Source organism: Camponotus floridanus, unplaced genomic scaffold (assembly GCF_003227725.1).
Source record: "Camponotus floridanus strain SB8 unplaced genomic scaffold, Cflo_v7.5 scaffold2, whole genome shotgun sequence".
NCBI lineage: Eukaryota > Metazoa > Arthropoda > Insecta > Hymenoptera > Formicidae > Camponotus > Camponotus floridanus.
Genome location: NW_020229325.1, coordinates 3357646 through 3379677, shown reverse-complemented (window position 1 = coordinate 3379677; position 22032 = coordinate 3357646). Strand labels below are relative to the sequence as shown.

The following is a 22032-nucleotide window of genomic DNA, read 5'->3' as shown; positions in this document are numbered from 1 at the left end:
AATGCTAGAATTTTTAAAGATTATTCAAGAAAAAGAATATACAAGTGTAATTAACAAGTGTAATAACGAAGAAAAAGTCCAAAATGTAGCAATGTGTTATATAATATTACAGTAACTTTTTTATTATTTCGCAGCTTCGTTTCTGATTTGAACGAACCTGTAACGTATCTTGTGAGAAAGTGGCGCGTTCGGGTGATAGATAACAGGATGGTCTCGCCTTTGCTCGCACTCTCACCAACCTCTGTCCACCGCCGATAAATTATTCGCGTTGTTTTCCGCCAAAGATTGCTCGCTCTTTTCGCCGGTGGTCATCGTCGCAACAGAAATAGAAATAAGAGAAAAAGAAAGAGAGAAAAATAAGATGAGATGGCAAACACGCATAAAAACTTAGAGAATAGCTACAAAAATGGGTAATTTAATATAATTTTTATGGGAGTTTTAGCAAGATAATGGAAACAACATTGATTAAAATTTTAAATAATGAAAGAAAGTAGTTCTTTAATTCACAATTGTAAGATTTTTATTGAATGAATATAAATGAGAACGAAAAAATATCTCTTCTTATAATATAAATATATTATTTATATTAAAAAAATATTCTCTTGCAATATAATATAATATTCTTATATTATAAATTATAATTTATAATATTATATTATATATTATAGTTTTATAAAATAGTAGATGTTGATTTCTCAGTTATGCTTTATTTGTCCAAAGTTTGCATTTAGATAAATTAAAAATAAAAATTCAATTACACAATCAATTTCCATATTAAATATTAAATTGTATATGATAATTAAGTTTGTATTACTACGTTCTTAAGGTGAAGGGAATTTAAAATTAGTTGCAGGATAAGATTTTGTTGTATTTTGCATTCTCAAAAGTTTAGTCTTGAGAAAGAAAGAGTCTTTAATTTACAGTTCTATGCAACTTTGTAATTATAATTCGGTTAAAATTCTCGCAGAGAGAGAAAGTTAACTTCAAGTTTATCAAAGAACGCATTCTTTAAGTTTTCTACAAACGTTACAAAACACTCGTATTATCTCGAATCTTTTGAAAATTGCTTACTTCGGCAGTTCGACTTTCAAATCGAGTTATATTTTAGACGCTTCAAAAAAACGCTAACAATAAATTAATCCTTTTTTTTTTTTCAGAAATTTACTAGTATCTGTAAGAAATTGAATCTGTAAGAAAAAATACCGAAAGGGACGGTTGTAACATCATTGTACCCTATAATGGAAATCGGTTTAAGTAAAGGGAGAAGGGGGAGGGACGAAAGAGAAGCGCAACTGCACAGAATCGCGAGTAGCTGACTAAATTTATGTACGAAGAAGGGTGCGCTTTCGAGATTCGCGAAGGGTGGAATTTCGATCTCTTCTGACTGATGCCAGTCGATGAAAAAACCGACCCACCCCTTATTTAGTAGCCAGATGCGCATACATCGATCCAATCACGGGCGTTTATTCAAACTGTTTACCCGACGACGCGATCAAGCGATGGAAAAAAAGTTAACGGCGGCAAAAAAATAAAGAAATATCTTATTTATAATCTTAAGAAGTGTGCATAAGCTTTTCTTTATTATCAAATATTATTCACTTTTTACACTCGTAACTTTTTATAATATATTATATAGTTAATGTCATAAGAAATAATCACAAAATATTATGCTCTTTATTTTTATGTAAGTGTTATTATTATCAATCTTTTTTATATATGTGACTTATAAAATAAAATAATTTATAAAATAAATTTTATAAGATAAAATAATTTTATAAAATGAAGAATAATTATTAGGACTCAAAATATTTGACATAATACATTACGTGTAATGTATATTCAGCTATAATTGTTGCAGTTTATTTTTGAATATATATTAATTTTTATTCGATGAAGGTACGAAAATAAAAGTACTAAAGGCCAAGTGGAGTAAAATGTAGTTATCGCAAAACACAGTGAAATCCCGAATATTTTTCGGACTGGATTTGCTATTTCTATAGGGTTAATCTCGTTTCATGTCAAGTGTGTGTCGTGGGGCGTCTCTGAAGGACCCGTTGTCTCGACCCTCGCGGCGAGACAGCGTCATCGCGGCTCGCAGTCGGATTCGATTGTGCGAAAGTAATTTCGGTGAGTGGCAAGTCGGCGCTTGTAAGCGAGAACGTAGCGGTTGGCAGAATACGCGGCACCCTCCCGGGGGTAGCCGCCGACTTTATTTTATTCCGGAAATCGAAGAAGAAGTTGTTCAGGAATCTCCTATTTATTACGATCGACACACCCGCGGGAGCCAATTACCCTGTTTCTGATGCAGAGGCCTGATTCCGTTTATGTGAAAACTAGATTACCTAACTGAAGCTAGCGAATTTCGAGCTGGCTCATCTACGTGTTTCTGGAAGTGAACTGAGATATCGTTTTTTTCACTCACAATATCTTGAATCCGAATAAATATAAATACCCTTCGATATTTTCCTTCAGATAAGAACTGCACTTTCGTCGGGGAGACTATCTCTATTTTCTCATAATATCATATTATATTTAACGTAACGCATATTTCGATAAATGTCCAGGTGGCGATATCGGAGGAAATGAAGCATCCAGCTGAATACAATGGACACTCTTGCGTATGCGAGGTCACGTCAGTCTACGAAACAAATGACGAGGATGACGATTAGCGCGACAACGCAACACCTCGATCTTGCGTATCGTGCCACGCGTGTTTGCATTATGATAACGACGATGCGTTCATGCGAGACGGTCGATAATTCATTCGACTACCGAGAAACAAGCGGCAGTTGTTGCGATCGAGACACCTATGACAGTCGACACCTTGTGCGTGCGTATGCATGGCACGATAACACACAATCGGTCATAGAAAATCAACGTTTGCTCGGAGCATCCGTGACAGTTCGCGATCGGCGAAACGTAAACGCGTGTTCTCTCTCGAGAAGCAATGATAAAAGATGACATCATTGGCAGTCGCGGACAGATGATTAAAAGCGAGCGCGTTCAATGAAGTCTTTATCGAGATGCATCGAAAGTAAATTTTTTAATATCAATTCAAAGAGATTCTACGAAAATTCTATAGGTCGATACACTTCACGATTGGGATATTCTTCATTTTTTCCAATTCTATGAAATGTCTCCGAATTTTTCAAAATTTTCGTATATAACTTCAGAAGTATTTTCAGATAGAAAATAAACATTTCTTTTGATTTTCATAGCTTGCATCAAATACTTACGTGTATATTTTATGTTTTTGTGAATTTGCAAAGTTTTCATATTTATTATCTCTAAATTAACTTTAATATTCTACATAAATTCTATCTAGATATCGATAAACTTCACGATTGGATTATTCTTCATTTTTTTTAATTTTATGAAATGTCTTGAAATTTTTCAAAATTTTCATTTATTAGGATATAATTTCAGAAGTATTTCCAGATAGAAAGTAGACATTTCTCTTAATTTTCATAGCTTGCATCAAATACTTATGTGTATATTTTATGTTGCTGTGTCTTTGCAAAGTTTTCATATTTTTCATCTCTAAATTAACTTAATATTCTATGAAAATTCTATAGATATCGATACATTTCATGATTGGGATATTCTTCATTTTTTCTAATTTTATGAAATGTCTCTGAATTTTTCAAAATTTTCGTCTATTTGTACATAATTTCAGAAATCTTTTCAGATAGACACATCCTGATTTTTATATCTTGCGTCAGACACATACATGTTATGTACATTTTGTGTTGCTATGTCTTTGCAAAATTTTCATATCTGCCATCTCTAAATTAATTTTAATATCTGTTCTAAAATTCATATCTCGTTCCGGAATCTCTGCATATTCTCTCTACCTTTCATCGTATTCGCTTTCGCTAAACGCTCTCGTAACGCGCACGCGAGGTATTCGGCATAAATTGTGATACACGAACCGGGGAGCGTTAACGACTGATTAATAACAACGACAATCGCGGCTCGAATAATAACCGCTTGGTAATTCCGCGAATGCCTCTGCATCGACGCGGCGTGCCACGCCGATCGTATTGAATTGCAATGCGACTGCTGTATAAACCGCTCCGTATCTTTTATTCGCAATGTCGATTATGCAAAACATCCGCAGGAAGCGATGACGTACCTTCTGCGAAGGGAAAAAGATCAACGTGTCACGCGCGAATAATTCGATCGGATTCAAGATACGGCGCGCGTCTACGCCGAAAATTGCGAAATGTTTTGTCGTAGGAAAAAAAATTAATTTTAAGCTTCCTTGGCCAAAGAGAAAAACGGGATCTTCGAGATGACCCTGCGTGCACTTTGAACGATTTATCTCGCATGAAATCGTTCGAAGCGAGGAAAAACGAACGCGGGAAAGCTTCATTTTTCATTTGCAATCGTCGATGTGACATAAACCGTGTAAACTCATCTCAACCGTGTGATAGTTCGCTTGTTTACCGGCGAATAAAGCCGCGAGCGAGTAAAGTCGCGACGCGTTACAAGCCGATGTATGTAACGGCGCGCGCGTTTTTCACGCGCGGATACGCAACGTTTCCGCCTCTCATACATAGAGATACGAGTGATTTACATATATATCAGTTTCATTTCGTTCGAGAGCGCGCGAGCGTTCGTAGCCCTTTTACAGCACGCGCGGCTTCCACGTGGGCGTGGAGAAACGGGGGTGAGAAATGGGGTATGCGTATACACCATCATGGAACGTAACACCGTGGAATCCCCCATAGAACGCGACAGATGCCGGCTCTCTCGCGCGCACAATGTCTGTAACGAGGACAGAATGCGTTATTATTATTCCTTTAATTCGATTTTATCTGCGCGAGGAGATATACGGTTGCTTACGTACGGCTCTAGAGAGCCAAAAATAATACCACGGACCGACTTTTTCAACCCGAGAAAGGGTAAATTTGCAGAAACGAAAAATGTATCGCAATTTCGAAAAAAAGGTTCATGAATGTGAGAAGGAAAATATTTGTTATTTTTATATAAAATGCTTCAAGTTATGATTTTTGAAGAAAAGAATCATTACGTGTATCTATTAATTATTATATCATGGCATTATTTTTATTTGACTGCGTTGCGTGAAATACTCGCAGCTTATTCAAATTTATTGATGTAACATTGATATCGCTTGTAATTTCCAAGTCGGAAGAGATAAGGGATCGAGACAAGATATCCCGGACGCCTCCGCGTTTAACTCTCGAGGAATCGCTCGTTGGACGGAAAAAGCGTAAAATAAATAATGTTCTACGGAGAATCCAGCAGAGTTACGAAAGTTTTGTTCATTGTGTGCCGTTGTAGCAAGTATCCACACGTAGCCTGTTTGAGAGTGTCGCACAGAAATCCGGTTTCCGCCTTTATTCCTGCTTAATGGTTACATACCGAGTCGCAACAGCGGACGCCTATGAATAAAGAAAAATTCAATGGTTCCGAAAGTGGAGGACAAACTTGCTTTTTAAAGGAAACTGAGAACGATTCTTTATGAGAAACGATACAAAAGAAACTGTGGCTATGGCCTACAAATGATAAAATCAGACGCGTGCCGAGAAATTATTTCCATATAGGACAGCTATATATATACAAATTTTTAAATAAATTGTTAGATAATATTTTTGTGTTTAATTTGCCGCTGCCGAAAATCAAAATTCAATTTTCTATATACGATATAAAAATAACATAAGCTCACAATTAATATGTATATTGAGCAAATCGGTTTTGTTTTAAATTTGTAATATTTTTTTGCACATATATTTTTATGGAAATATCATAAAAATTTAAAATAAAAAAACTGATGTACGCTTGTTTGTATTATATTTGTATTATATTTGTATATGATATAAAAAAATTGAATTATTTGATATTTCCCCAGCAGTAGCATTAATAATTATTCTAGAATTTAAAAATTGCTACGTAAAACTTTTGGTATTGAAAAAAATTTGTTTATTGTAAAATAATCATGCAACGAATATAAATTGAAATAAAATATTTAAGAGAGATGTTAATATATATGACAATAAATCCAGAGAACTGAGCGAATGAGATTAACAATGATTGATGCATCAATCATTTGTCAAAATTTGCTAATAAATCGATTGTCAAACTTATTTGAATGTAGACATAAAAACGCACACATAGAAATAGAGCTCGGTCGAATTTTCTATGAATACTTCTCATATTTTCAAAATTCCGAAAATCTGCAAATCTTTGTGATTGGCTCGTGATTCATTCCATTGAAATAACGTTGATGAAATAAATCTGAAAAACCTTAAAATCCTATTAACGAATACAATGAAAACGGTGACGGTAACTCGCAACGAGTTTTGCCGGTCAACGAGCAGATCCTACGACAGAGCGTGATTGATTCCTTAACAATCTCGTCGCAGGATTTCGGCCCCGCCCCATCGCACGAGAGGTGGCTCGATAATGCAAATTTCACAAACGCGAGTGGTAGTCGTGGTAATTATGTATAGGGTTGTTGGAAGCGAGAGACAGAAAGAGAGGCAAAAAGAAGAGAGCGATAAAGGCTCGGCAGAGAAAGAGATGGAGAGAGAAAGCGGAAAGCGACACAGGGTACAAGCATCAGGGGTGTCACTCGCAGCTGTTTCAACCCCACATAACGCGAACGAACCGCCACACCCCGCGAAACGAATCAAGGAGCAACAACAGTCACTCGGTCATTAAGGGGCGTAGATCGTTGTTTGATTACGGAGGCTGAGCCTAACTCTCTTCCTCTCCTTTTTTTCCCCCTATAGGGACGGACGATTATTTTTCTCGAGGCTAATATTTTTTGTCATATCAATCGTATAACACTCTTGTATACTCTAGTGATGTTTACTCTCGTAAAAGTGTTTCACGATATATCGTATGTGACAATTTGAATAAAAATTATCCATCCACTTTGCGTCGCGACACGTTTCTCTCATAATTTCGAAAATTCAAGAGGGTATCCCAACTATTTTCTTAGAAAATATTGCGAGTGAAATGAAAAAAAAGAATAATCCACATAATTCTGATAAATATTCTTTCCTCGAAATTCGATGAAATTATATTTTTTATATAGATCCGTCCCTGACTTTTCATGTAGACGCGTCCCTTGATCTCTGTCTTACTGAGATTGTTCGTCCCGAAGAGAGGTCGAGGTTGGTTTCGCAGCCTTGGATATCCTCGGCGGTCCCCTCGAGTAACCGCGTTACGCAAACAAAACGGGAGTCGAGTGAGACGAGCAGACACGCACTCGAGCCGCAACATGAGGAAATCTCCGTCGAAGCTGTCCAAAGCGACTCGGGCGGGAGTTTGGCTCGAATGTGAGCTGGTTAAAAGGGTGAAATCGAGAGGAGTTCGTGTAATAATCCCAGAATCTGGCCAACATGTTTATACACACAACTCTGAGATTATATCCACGAGTAAATCATGTGTGGCTTTATGGCGGCTTTACATAAAAGGGATTTTAATCCAAACTTTGGGACGAAGATATTTTGCGCGAGTATAAAAGAAGAATACAATAGTAAAATTCTTCTAAAAGGATTTAATTAAGAATTTTATTTTTCCGATATGAAACTACATTTAATTGAAAACATAGTGATTTGATTATATTTCAATTCAATACATTTTAATATGAAATATACAAATTAATTACTAGATATATGAATAAATTAAAATTAGTCATATTTACAGTTAAATTATATACAGTTTAATTATAAAAATATATATCTCAGTCTTGCACATATATACAAAATCCCATATGCGAAAATTACGATCAATCCAGAAAGAGATGTTTGTTACTAGCGATATGTCAGTGAAGCGGAAGGGCGAGTTAACGAGCGCGAGCAATTATTTGTATTATCTCGTAATACGCATTATTATAAACATAATAGTCGTCTCATTTGTATATCGGGCTAATTAAACGCGCGCGCGCGCTTGTCTGTTCACCTTTATATGTGCGGCTCGCTATAACGAGCGATAAATATGTAATAATCGTTAGTCGCGTCGGGCGCGCGTTGCATTGCGTTTTCCCAAAAATCTCAGTTATTTTGGCGGCGACCCAGGCCGCGACGCGTTGGTCGATAACCCCGTTCGCATAATTACCGCGAAATGAGAGCCGATTTGTTTGCCGTTTGCCTTTGTTCGAGAAAAGCGGAGAGGGTACAGGCGGTATAAGTGCGGAATTATGTCCAAGTCGCGCGAGCGCCGCCGGTGTTGCACAATAAATCGTTGAGCGAGCAATATTAATAGCCGGAATCAAGCCGATACATAAATTCGGTGGTTGAGGCGATATATACTGAAATAAGGTATCTCTCTGCGCGGATGATTCATTATCTCCCTATTCTGTGTGATCTAAATTCTTCGGATCATATTCGTACACGCGTGCGAAAAGTGTATCATGTAAAATTGAGTTCAAACGAGATGATTAAGTAAAGAGCGCTTTAGATATAATTTATTATGCGGAATAAAATTCTACAATTTTTTTTGAAACAATATGATTTTAAACGCTGACAATAATAATATCCGATTTTTTAAACAATATTTTCTATAATTCGTGTAATAATAAAATTTTGTAAAATTCTCCGAGTTAAATTCTTTCGTTATTTTTTATATAAATTGTAAATTATGTAAAATAAGTTTGATGAAAAATCGTTTTTGCAACTTATAATTACATAATATAATATAATAATTAATAATATAATTAATAATAATAAAATAGCTAATAACATAACTGAGAATAACTCAAATTTTAGAATTTGAACTTTTTACATGAATACTTATATGACTGTGAGAATAAGCGCTCGATGTTCGTTCACGATAAATATTCAAATATGTCGGATATGTTGGGCATGAGAAACTTCGTATCTAAATATTCGAATAATATAACCATTCGAGGGAACGAGAACCGCGAACGCATTCGCCAGTGCATTCGTTCTACCATTCTCTCGATCGCAGTTGGAACGTCTCCAGAGAGCACGGTTCTCCAGGACGAATCTCGGCTCGCGAATGTACCTCGCTCCGTGTATTTCTGCGAGCGTGGGACGACCGGGGATAATAAATTAAATCGACTTGTCACCGGTCGCCGACACTAAATAATACTTAGTGTACTCGCGCTGGATTAACGCGCGGTCTTTAACCGCGAGGCCGACCCTCGTCACTCGCGGTTTCCGCGTCGCATCGCGCGACCGACCTCCTATTTCACGGACGCGCGGAACTCGTTGGGGAACGATTTACGGGAGCGGGCGTGAACCAACCGCCACGAGGAGACGCGGAGGCTGTGTCGAAGGAACACGCGGCGACAGGAAAAATAAGCTATGATGATTAATGCGATTTAAGACCGGATTAAGGACGCGTCCGTATGTGTGTGTCATCGAATTTATATAAATTAATCCAGGCGGTGAGAAAATAAATCTGTCGCCTCTTTGTCGTAGATCGTCGACTCTCGCGATAGAAGTTTGCGCTCGGGCTTTCTCCTAATTACCATTCGTTTGTGAATTAAAGCCGATTCGTTCGCCGGCGATTGAATTGCATTATCGAGTACTCCAGTTTAATTCGTTTGAAATTATTACGTAGAATTGCATTCGTCTACTTGACGCGTCAGACAAATACATCAAATATGTATATAATTCTAATATACATAAGATAGGAAACATTGAGGAAAAATACTAGAAGAAAATTAATAATTTAAATTTAAATTTAAGTAAGCGTATAAATCTCTAAGTGATTAGAGAAGGAACTTCTTGTTTCTGGCACTAAGCTTTTCAATTTCTAGATGAGACGCTAAATGCCAGGCGGAGAGTCCCACGCGAAGTTAGTCCGACATTCGTCGGTGCCACAGAAAATTCGATTGTCGCGTAAAAAAGCTTGTAAACAGGACCGTTTGGGGAGACTTATTATTTCCTGCCTGTCGTTCCCGGACACTCCGATTACGACAGCGCTCGTTCCGAGACACGGGAACGGGACGACGACGGGCATTTATTTTCGACGCCGGCGACGACGACGGGCGCCCCGAGTATCGATTATGGGAGGCGTTAATGAGGCATCGTCACGTCAATATTCACGCTTATCCGTCCACCGATAAACGAAAACACGGAGTGCGTCGTTCGCAGTTACAACTCGGACATGTTCCCGTCTTTAACGGCGATGTTCGTTTTGTCGGTCTCGTAATTCGTTCGTTAGTGTACATACACGAGACCAAAAGCCGCACGAAAAACATTTGCTCGATAAATTGAAAATCCCACGCTTCTGTTTGCCTGGACGAGTTTTACGTAAACCCGAAGTTATCGTCCAACTTGGGAAATCTTATTATTTAAGTTTGTTTTGCAAGAATTTATAACGAGACCGTTCCAAGTGTTTCTTCGGAAGGACTGTTGCTACTGAAGGACCTTTACTACTAAACAATGTAATTGGCTATTTATCTTTATCATTATTGCGCATCATTATTAAATTGAAAAGTGTATAAACAGATGTGTGCGTGTTTTGGGTCCGCTATCGTTGATTGGCTTGGAAGACACTCGATGAGTAAAGTAAATCGAACGTAATAAGATTGTCTTGTTACGTAATAAGAACTTTTCGCTAATGAACCTAAAGAAAGAGGGCTAGAAAAATACGATATCAAAGTCAATTAATTTTAACAATCGATGATGATTAATTAATTTAAAAAAAATGAGATAAAGATTCTCCTAACGATTAATTTGCAGTACGGTGGAATTTTATTATAACGACATAATGAAATTTTTACCGCGCATCCAGCAAATTCCTGGTAATTTTATGTAACGATATTAAAATATCAGGAAATTTGATAAAGTTTGTTCCAGTCGGAGATTTTTATATATTTAAAAATACACACTTTTTATGCATATATATAATCTTTTGCACATTAAATTTTTACCAACAAGCATTTGCGCATTAAAATTATTAACATTTAATTACAAATGATTGTAAATTATGACAAAATTGATGACGCGAGAAAAATTCACACAATTAATGCAACTTTTACGTAACCTTACTTCACCAGAACTCTCGTTTCGATTGTCTTCGTATTTTAAACTCGAATCGAAAATAAAGCGATTTATCGTCGTAATCGTTCTTTTGTTGCCTCGAACGAGAGGCCGTTGATCTCCGGGCATTCGTGGGTGCAAAAGAGTCTTTAATCACAGAGGATTCCTACCGTTTTGTATCAGTCAACGTTACGGGACTCTCTAACGACGCGGTCGTCATTATGCAATACGATCAGAGGCCGGAGCGAAGTGCGAGCGACGTAGATCGACCGACTCCAGAAGTTGGAACATAACTCAGAACTTTATCGCTGATCCCGCTCGTTAAGGGGAAGCGCTTTTTAGGACACCGCGCGCCGCTCGATAACTTTTCTTTCGTCTCTCATTCAGGGAACGCGCTGTCGCAGAAAAAAAAATATATATACTACCGTAAAATCTGAATATCATGAGGTAGCCGAGACACGCTAGTGTTGTAATTGTAAATTTAATACATAAATTATAATTAATTAATTCTCAGATTAGAGCCTTGAATTAATTCGATATTAGTAAATACATGAATTCAATCTATACATGATTTATGTTTCCAGTGAAAGATGGATCTCGTGAAAGTCAGGATTTTATTTATGAATCCATGCAACGAGAAAAGACGAGTCTTCGACACATTTTCCCAATTTGAATCAAAGTGTCGGGCCAAAGCTAATTCATTCCTAAAGCAAATGTATCCTATATGAAAAAAGGCATGTGACGCTTGAATTGTTGCCGTTTTTCCGCGATGCCGATTGATTCTTTTATTGCGCTCAATTCATGTTGTTAGCAGCTGTCATTTGCGATTATTACAAATTTTGACAGCTTGTGTGACAATGAGAAATGTATATATAATAAAAGGGAATAAATGGCGCGCGCTTTGCGTTGTCTAATTTCGTAAAAAAAAGAAAAATTCGATCCTGCGATCTTTCGATGTCATGATTCAATATGATTCCAGCGCCCGTGAAAACAGGAACGCCTTTCGAGAGGAATGCATAAACACGCGAATATATACACGCATTCGACGCAAATTACATATATGTATGCTCGCGCGCGCACAACGAGACTTTGGGGCTCCCGTAGTAATTCCCGTTCCCTTAATGGAGATAAGCCGGAACATACGACGCGGTTTTCTCAGGTGTCGTAATGAGCGAGGACACGGGGACCTTAATATCGCGGTCGACCTGCTTCCTGCCCCCTCCCCTCGTTCTCCCAAAACTCCACCTCCTCCTCCTCCTTCACCCCCTTCGTTTCAAGCGGACGCAGGTGCGGCGAAATTGCCTTGTCGTAGAATCCGAATCTCCCTGCTGCAAACGGTTCCCCCTAATCCCTCCGCCCTGTAAGCACGGCTTTACGAACCGCGCGAAAGCCGAGTACCTTGCAGGTACTACACGCGCTTCCGTGTCCCTCGGGGACAGTCGAACGCCTTGCTACGAGCTGCCGGGTTATCGTCGTTGAAATAATTAATCGCCGCTGCGTGCGAGATCGATAAAGAGCGCCTCTTTCGTCCTCAAAACCCGGAATCGGAAAGCCATCGTGAGCGTCACCGCGCTTGTTAAGGTCGTTAATCAAAGTAGGATTCGCGTGCGCGTGACGTTTACTATTAGGAGGGAGAGAAGGGAGATATTTATCTTAGGTATTTAAACCACGCGGATCTTGAGCGAGAATTAAATGAGCTCGACTATCGCGATTTCGCTGCAGCTTATAAGATTATCATTTCAATGTATATGATAACGAAGAAAGGGGATTTACTTCTCGTAGGGAGCGAGCTTTAAGCGACATTTTCCTGTACAACTGCTGGCGCCGACGCGTATGTACTCGACTCCTCTGTATACCCACGAAATTAATTTAGATCGTTATTTGAGTCAATAGAGTGCACAGCTCGAGCCGCGCCTCGTTATGTGCGTTGCAACATTAATTACTCTCCGTCTTGCCTTACCGTGCATCTCCCAAGAGTCTCAATCACCTATCTCGTGTATTGCGCGCGAAACATATATATATATATATATATATATATATATATATATATATATATACGCGAGCGCGAATTTGAATCACCAAGGGAAGCTTTTGCGCTGCTGAAAGTACCTCGAAGCGGAAGTCGTCGACGGAAGGAGACGAAAAGGTACGCGCGGAAATTTCTACGTCGAACTCGCGAATGCGATGAGCTACTTTGGCAGAAATTCGCGAAGGCAAGCGTCGCTCTTGTATCGAAATGGATCGAGAACTTACCGTGCAAACCTGGAGGGAAGCTCCGTTCGTCACGTGCACCCTGCCGGCATTCTCCGTCCCTCCTGCCGCTCGCGACGTTGTCCTTTCCTCGCTGGTGGGGTCTCGACGACTTCCGAAGGCTTAAACCGCGAAGGAGAGTCGCATCCTTTAGCTCCGAATCGCTTTCGGAGCCGGCAGTGATGAAGATTGGCAAAAAGATCGTCCGCCGATAATCACTGTCGCGTCGAACGAAACGATCTTGAGGAAAATACTCGTCCGGGGAGCCTGTCTAGTTTATGAAGTGCTCTCGAACAACCCGATTCAACACGATGATCGGCGCGGGTCGGGAAATTAATCTCACGGTAGTCTTTTGTGAACATTCTTTAACGAGTTTCGCTTTCTTGCAGCTTTCTTTTCGTGCAGTTCGTGTATATATTGAAGTATAAAAGGCGATCCTCAAGGGAGGGCGGTTGACCTCTTTATTGAAAGTGGTCGCGTCGAAAAGAGAGCGATTTCGCCGAAGAGAGAAAGACAACGATATGTTATCGACCCCGAAAGATCATTAATCGTCCCTCGTTAGCACGTTATCTCGATTCTCCAGCTTTTCGCTGAGCGAAAACGCTCTCGTTCTCTCAAATTACTATTCTTCTCTTCGATTCGGGTTACGAGCTTTCGGCCTCGCAACGCTCGCGATCATCTACGATCGATTTTATTGTCTCGATCGTGACGCGCTTCGCAGAGACGGTCGATGATCGATAAGGCGCTAACGCGCTAATTGGCAGACAGAGGCCACCGCATTCTAACTATCGAGTTAATTATATTTAATTGGCGGGCCATTAATTGTATCCTTAATTACGGCTCCGAGATATCTCGTGCCCGGCTTTCGTAACAATCGAGACGACAATGCACGATAGAACGGACCACCTCGTCGACGTAAACGAGGAATGTGTTTCGCGTACACGAAAGGGGACCGCCACATCAGCGAAGAATAGCGAAGTACAAGCCCGGGGCTTAATAAACGATCTCCGAGCAACGCTCAACGTCTCTTGCTGATTTAATCCTGCAGGTGTTTTCTTCGAGATCGAAGAGAGCAGGATCTAGCCCGTGATTTTCTCGGATGAAAAGAACTCGTTTGTCTCGAGGACGAGAGATCCCTTACGAGGCTCCTTACGCGTCTCGATGCTCTTTCCCGAGAGGATCGTTCGCTTCTCGCGCGCGGGGAAGAGGATCGTCGTCCTCTTTTTTTTTTCACCGGAGCGTCCCTTTTTTCCCTGCTTTGTCTCTACGCAAAGCTTCGTTACGACGATCGATCGGTCGCTCCCTTTCCTTCAGACTCGTGTCTTGAAGGGCCCGCGAAAATTATGTGCTACTCGAGAGCTGCTTCGTGCGAAATTACCAAGCCAAAACTGATTACGGTGAGTATGAAAAGTGTCAGTCGCGTTATTGAACCTGCACACTGCCGTGTGCGAATTACAATAGATGAGGCACTCTTTGTGACGAGATAGGTAGGTTCCGCATCGAAGGATGTGAAACAGAACGTTATAGGTACCTCTCGAAGCAGATCGCGCGAGGAATCTTAAAGCTTTAAATTACTCTTCGTGCTACTCGCCATTCCGTTGCTGCGGAAAAATGCCGAGCTTCTTGCGGGAAAACGTCGTACGGTCTTGGCAATGTCTATTTTGTTGATTTAGGGAATTCTTCGTGATGTCTCTGTCTCTGTAGAAAGCATGGAGCGCTTAGATGGTAAACCCTCTTCGCGATATGTAACGTGAAGGGGAGAGCATCAAAGTATTATTAGATTACACTCACTGTGTGTTTCTACGCGGACTCGTCTGATCCTTAAGCGCGAACTAAGCCAAATCGTGAAACTTTACATGCGCGTAACACCCCTGGCATCACGGTTGAGTCCCGTTGCACGGAAGATACAAACGCGCTCCATTCGTCGCCATCGACAGGCAACTTTAATCAACTTTAATGAACTCCAGCCCCAGGGAAGTCTCGGCGGATCGATTTTGAGCTCTCGTTACGTCTCTCGGCATGGCTCGTAGAATTTCCGCGAATCACGGGTGTAGTTTCGAGGAGTGGCGAGATCTCCCAAAAAGAAGGAAGATTATCTCCGGCGATCGCGAAACTCGCTAGACTCGGAATTGTTCCTCTCGGCGAACAGATCGTCGTCGTTAATGCTTATTCAACCCTTACACGGACATCGGACTCGCGGCCCGAATGGCCGTCCGCTCGCGCGAGCACTCGACAGAGGACTCCGAGAGGAGAACCCGGCGCGGAGGAGGCACCCTCGCCGAGGTAGAGGAGAGGTCACCCCGCAACGAAGCGGGCTCTCGGCGCGACTGAGAGGCTCGGGATCGCGGCAACGAGAGCCACCCCCGCCGCTACGAGGAGGTGGCGGAGGTCCGCGGCGAGGGGGAGGAATGGTGGTGGCGTGTAGGTGCGCGAAAGAGGAAGAGGACGAGAGGGCGAGAGCGAGGACGAAGAGGGAGCGCCGTGCGCGCAGCCGCGAAAGCTGGACCGACAGTATTAATTGTGTCCTCTCTCTCTCTCTCTCTCCCTCTCTCTCTCTCCCTCTCTCTCTCTCTCATTTCATTTTCTTTTCTTATTTTTCTTATTTTTCTCCTCACGCGTGAGAGATCGCGACGATCGTAACAAGGAGTTTTCTATCGAGTTCTCTTCGGTTTGCAAAGAGGGTTGCTCGCACCCCCTGCACAACGCGCTTTCCGTCAAACCAAACGCCCCACTCGTCTCTAGAGCCGGATCCCTTCTATTCCAACTACTCTCTCTCGCCCCTTTCCCCTTCCTTGACCGCTGTGCCTACCCTGAAATAATGGACGGATAATCTGTTCTGGCGCGGTCCCGCCGGGACTAAAAGGTTCCTACGAATTCGTCGAGAACGTTTTCCGCGTTCCCTATCTGCCCCTCGACCTTTCGATCTCGGTTGCTTTCTCAACTTTTTCACCCCTTCCCCTCTTTCTCTCTCGTAAATCGCTCGCTCAACATTCCCTTTCTCGATTGTTGCCCTTCGCTTTTCCCAAATTCGTGAGATCGAACGCGGATCTCAAAGTTGCTCTACGTAAACGGACAGCAAGGATCAAGAAGTGAGTTATTCGGAAAGATCAACATTGTTCTACAAAATGTGTCGTGGCTTTCATCTGCGCGTGGTAATCTTGCAATCTGGCGGTTCAAATCTATTTAATCCTGTAGTAAGCTTCTTTGTTGCTCTATAAATGTGCAAAATTTATTCCTACGTTTATTCCTGACGACGAAAAATGGATAATCGCTACATATAAAAATACTGCAAGTTATTAGATTCAATCTAAAAAAATAAAAGAAATCATAATTCTTTTATGTAAAATTTTTAATTTTTTAATTACGACGGTTTGAAAGTTATTTTTTTTCTGACAAATCACTCGTTTCTCTACAATTTTGCTTTTCACAAAACAACATAATAAATTTATAGACAATACCTCTTTGACAAGAAATCAGCAGAAAAAGCGATCTCTCTCAAAATTTAAAAATATATTACATTAAAAGTCACATTTAAAAAAGGCATTATTATTACGACAAAAGCAAGCAAAAAATAGATCTTTTCATAATTGCCTCAATATAAATCAGATAATTGATTGAATGAGAAACAATTGAAAGGCAAAAAGATGAAATGTTTTTTTTTCGCTATTTTCCAGTTCTATTATAATCTTAAAAAATATTAATAAATACAATAATATTTAAAAAGAATAAATTTGTATAGAATTTCCTGTTCAGAAAATAATAAAAACGAAATAAACACGACATTAAATTTTATAATTTGTATTTTTATCATTTGCGTACTTTTATTATATTATTCTAATGTACCAGAAAAAAATTTCTACAAATATCTGGATAAAAAAACCAAATCTATTTAAAATCTATCTAGATGTCTCTTATTTTTAATCCGTTTCGTGTCGATAAAGCCGCAAAATTACGATATATTTATAAGTCTCTCGGAAGCGAACTTAAAATAATATCTCTCTTGGATACTTTTCCGATCGACTCAATATTCGACCCAATTTTCGTCGTCAATTTTCCGGGGATATACATACCTCGAGTGTACACGAGTTAAAATCCTCCTCGGCTGAATAAATACGGGGCGGTTAGGGCGCGCCCTTGACGCCGCGTTTGCATAGAAAGCACGTTTTACGGGAACGGCTGGTGTTCTGAGGCTCTATTGGCGGTTTTGGTGGCTCGCAATTAGAAGTGTAACAGCCACACGCGTCGTAAACATAAAACTCTTGTGACACGCTACACCTACGTCTCTGACTTTTATGCCCGACAGTCGTAACGGACGACACGTGTGAAACTTGAACGAGGACGAGCGAGATGAGCGAGCGGTCCCACGCCATGAATAAGGAAAATGTACTCGCTTACGAAATCCTTCTGTAATTTACATCGATGTGTATCACGCGAGTGGAGAAGAGAAAGGAGAGAGAGCATCGAATAAATTAGTAATATTACTCGAGAAAGAATTTAATGCAATTATAGCGAAAGTTCTGTATAGTATGCGCGGAGATTTTTTTCTTACATCTTATGCATTATGTATAAACGAAAGTATGAAAGGAATAAATTTTAAAAATAAATAGTTATTAATCTTAATCGATAAACTTTGCTCTCACCTTCTCGCGAAACTTGACAGTTAAGGACGCGAACCGAAGACAAATAACGTTTGCAGTAGACTAAAGAAAAGCACTATACCTTCTGGGAGATGCGGGAGGACAGCAAAATTCGCGGTAACTTCCATAAATGAGAGGATCGCCGAACGAGGAAACAGGCGAAAGTCGCTGGAGGGTATACACCCTATTTCGTCAGCGGAAGTCCTCGGGATCCTGTCTCAGGGGAGGAGGGAGAGTGAGAGAGGAAGTGAGTAGATGGATGGGGGAAGGGATCGTCGTAAGAGGAAGAACTTACGCCCTCGATAGGACTTCTCAATCCGAGAAGACCCTCTCGAGACCCCCGCGGTAAAGACTCGTCAACTCGATCGGGACTTTAAAACAATTTTGATATCTCATCTCTGGCGCGCGTCTCCTCGCGCGACTTTCTGAAAGCGGCTCCCAAGATACTTTTCAATCTCCTACGGCAAACTGCATCATGGTCTGATTGCCGATTCACGTGAACAACTAAATGCGGAGTTGCGACGAATTTAATTCGACGATTTTTATATAAGACAAACGGCGTTTTATAGCATCTTAATTATTTAGACTTTTATATAAAAAAAATCAGCAGGCTGCTTTTCTACTTTACTATTTTTTTTAATTATATGTTTTTTAAATTATATATAAAATTATACAAGAAATAAGATTTTAATCACTTTATTATGAAAGAAAAATTTTCCTCGTGTCATATATGATTTATTTACATTTTTAATAAAATTAAAATTTTTGTCTCTCACTCTCTTTAATCTTAATTATCTTGACTTTAATATATCGCTTTACTAGTCTTGATATAAAAACATATTTCTTTTACACTAATCTAATTTATTTTACGAAATATTGTAATATTTAATTTATTTTATCGAAAGTTTTCGCTCATTTTTTCTCAGCTGTTTACGCATCCGAGAATTGCATTCCGCACGTTAATACGTTCGCTTTATGTTTGATATTAATTACTTTTCGTTTGCAGGCAATAATACTGCGCAATGATTCGATGCCAATGTAATCCACGTTTATATTAATTGCGTTGCTTATTAATATCAAGCCGTTGGGAGGGAATCGGATTATATTCTCCGTTCTGAAAAACTAGGAAATTACGAAGATTTGACGCTTGTGAATTCAGCAATACTCTCACAAATCGCACGATCCGAGGGGATTTATAGTTGATCGCACGCCCGATTACAGTAATTCTCTATCGCATGATATAAACTCGACTGCTAAGCAACTTCTAACAATGGATGCGACTGCACCATGGTCTTTTGTCTTCCCGGAACTTTCACAATGTTACATTTTCCTATTGAAGTCTCAGTTAAGGCTAGTAAGTGACATAATTTTGCGCAATCGGCAAGAGGATTATATCCGCGAAAGTCCAAAGTCAGTTTATACCGAAAATCGTAGGAAGTTCCTCGTCTCTTCTTCGACAAACTAATTGATCGCCAGAAAGAACTGCTAATGCTAATTTCGGCGACATGTCGGCGATAAAGCGAATCCGCAATTGTATCGAATGAAATATGATAACGAATAAGAAGACAATGTTTTTATACGTCAAACGGAAATTCTTTTACAAATAACGATTCCTGTGGGCAATCGCGGAATTACTCGCGGATTACTCGCAAGAATTATATCTAGTTTAAGAAAGGTGGATTGTGTTATTTAACTTTGCTTTTCGCGGCCCGCGCCTCGCCTTATTGAAACCTTAGCTAAGACCGCGGAACATAATTTCGCGAAATTGGCGGAAGGATTATCCGCGGAAGCCGCTGTAACTAAGCGTCTGCACGGAAACTTTTCTCTACGCCGATTGAGGCGGAACGCGGAGAGAGAAGGAGAAAAGAAGAGACGGAGAAGTGGAAGAGAGTACGAGGGAGGATAGAACAAGAACGGGGATAAAATCTGGAAGAGCGCTGTATCGATTTCTCGCGCGGCAACCCTTTGCGTTCTGCTTCTTCGTCTCAATCTCGCCCTTTCCCGCCTCTTCTTTCGCCTTCTCCCGTTCTCTGTCCTTCACCCTCTCCTCTTTCTCTCGGTTGCTCTCGCGACCAAATAAATTAGTTGTCACGAGAGAGCAGAAGCCGGCCAGCTGGCTGGCAGACGGACGATAAAATTACCCGAACGAGCTTAGAGCACGGGACAAAGTTGAGCCACGCCAAGAGCATTTGCGGAAAGGGTTTGAAGGCGACTGGGATCGCTATTCGTACCTAATTCGCTTCGCGGAAAATAGAAGGTGGACGTTAACCCGGAGGGCGAACGAAAGTGCGGGCGATACGATTGTCACGATCGCCCATTCTCCTAACTCGATCCATGAGCATCCGAGAGAGGAGAGAAAAAGAGAGAGGGAGAGAGAAAGAGGGAGATCGGGCGGGTATACCACCGCAATTCCACATATCTAACATGCTCCTGCAGGAATTCTCGACCGAATGCAAAACTGTAACATTATTCGCTGACGAGACCCTTCTCCAGCATTTTAATAAAAGATTCATCTTAAAACGGTACATGCGCGCATTTATGGGATGTGTGCACTCGCGTTTCCACTATGTCGATGAATTTTAAGATCGTTTACGAGATCGTTGAACACAGGAGGTTTTTCCAAATCTTCTAAAAAAATCTTTGAAATTTCAAATCTCAATATTTGGATTCTCACTTTTGAATTTCCCTCTTTTAATCTTTTAGTTGTTTAAAGTGTTCTCGAACTATTTTTCATTAATATATATAAGCCTTGAATTTTGCATGTTTCCTCGAATGTACCATTTCATATATTTCCCGAGTATTTCATATTCTCTAGCATAATATATTCATATCTATTTTAAAGGTAGAAAATTTAACACGTAAAGAGATTGATTACGACGTTTATTAAATATATGGGTATAACTTTATGGAACTTGACAGCTATTGAAATGTATATTTCCGTCTGTTATCCAAGTTGATATCGAAACCGATCTGTACTTATGGAGCACCACACAATGCTCTCACCTTACCACAATAATACTTGCGACGTCTTCGGTTCGATGCATTTGCTATGCATTATATATATATATATATATACGCGACGTCGCAACGTAAACGACGTCGCATCGAATCAGATAAACGTCCGAAGGAGCTCGATAGTCTCTCGTTGCCGAGAAAAGACGTTGCCGTTGGCTTCCCCGCGCACCCCTTCCTCATCATCATCCGAGGAAACAGCAGCCGAAATGATTCTCGCGATACAATATACAACTTGTAACGCGTTCTCGCGTACGAGCGAGCGAGCTATCGAAAAAGGAGCAGCGAAACTGGAGACACGCCCATCGGGGAAGAACGAAAATAACTGATATAGCCTGCGGGAACAAACCACCCCTCGAGTGTCGTGAAGGTAGCTGCGCTCCGCGTTTTCACGATAGGAACGAAAGAGCAACCCTTGGCGTTGCTCTGGTGTTGTCGCGCTCTTATTTCCCCGTGCATTTTCGGACGTGTCGCGATTCTCTGCCTGCGCGCGACAGTATCTCGTTGTTCATCGGCAGATCCCACGTTCGATACCTCGCCATTTCGAGCGAGCTACCGACAAAACATACGAGAGAGAAGGAGAGAGGGTGAGAAAGAGACAGACATTTTAGCATTTCATGTATCATCTCAATTTCTCGATCATATCAAATTATATTTGGTACATGTACTTTCATACGCCATGTGTTCTGACACATTTTGAAAGTAGAACAATCAACGTCAGTCTACCGGAAGTGAGCAAAAAATAATATTCGAAATAACAGAGAGAGAAGTAAAAATATTTACGTAAAATATTCTTCCTATCTCAGATATTATATATGATTAATATAGAATAATAATTTATTTGTACGTTAATTTATAATAAATTGTACTTGAAATATTTTATTCATATTTATTAATATTTAATTGATTTTACAAAGCAACAAAATAAATATTTCAAACACACACACACACACACAAATATATATATATAATACATATATATTTACATATATAATTTACATATACGTATAATTTATTACATAACATTTAAAATGGTTATCATGTAATTTCAAATTCGAAAAATTCAAATATTATTTAGAATAAAAATTTTTCTCATAACTTTTTCAAAGTTATTAATTTAATTATTTAATTTATATCATTTCGTT

The 22032-nt window shown here is 39.9% G+C and overlaps 2 protein-coding genes across 2 annotated transcripts in view; one reads left to right on the top strand and one right to left on the bottom strand.

Annotated features, from left to right (window-relative positions):
• Window positions 1-15547, bottom strand: part of LOC105253632 — a 372672-nt gene extending 357125 nt beyond the window's left edge. Inside the window, exon 1 of the mRNA XM_025408060.1 lies at window positions 13242-15547. The gene's annotated coding sequence lies outside the window, so the exon portion shown is untranslated. The remainder of the gene's footprint in view (window positions 1-13241) is intronic.
• LOC105253622 (BTB/POZ domain-containing protein KCTD3) overlaps window positions 1-22032 on the top strand; it is a 316103-nt gene that overhangs the window by 32196 nt on the left and 261875 nt on the right. The gene's annotated exons all lie outside the window — the stretch shown is intronic.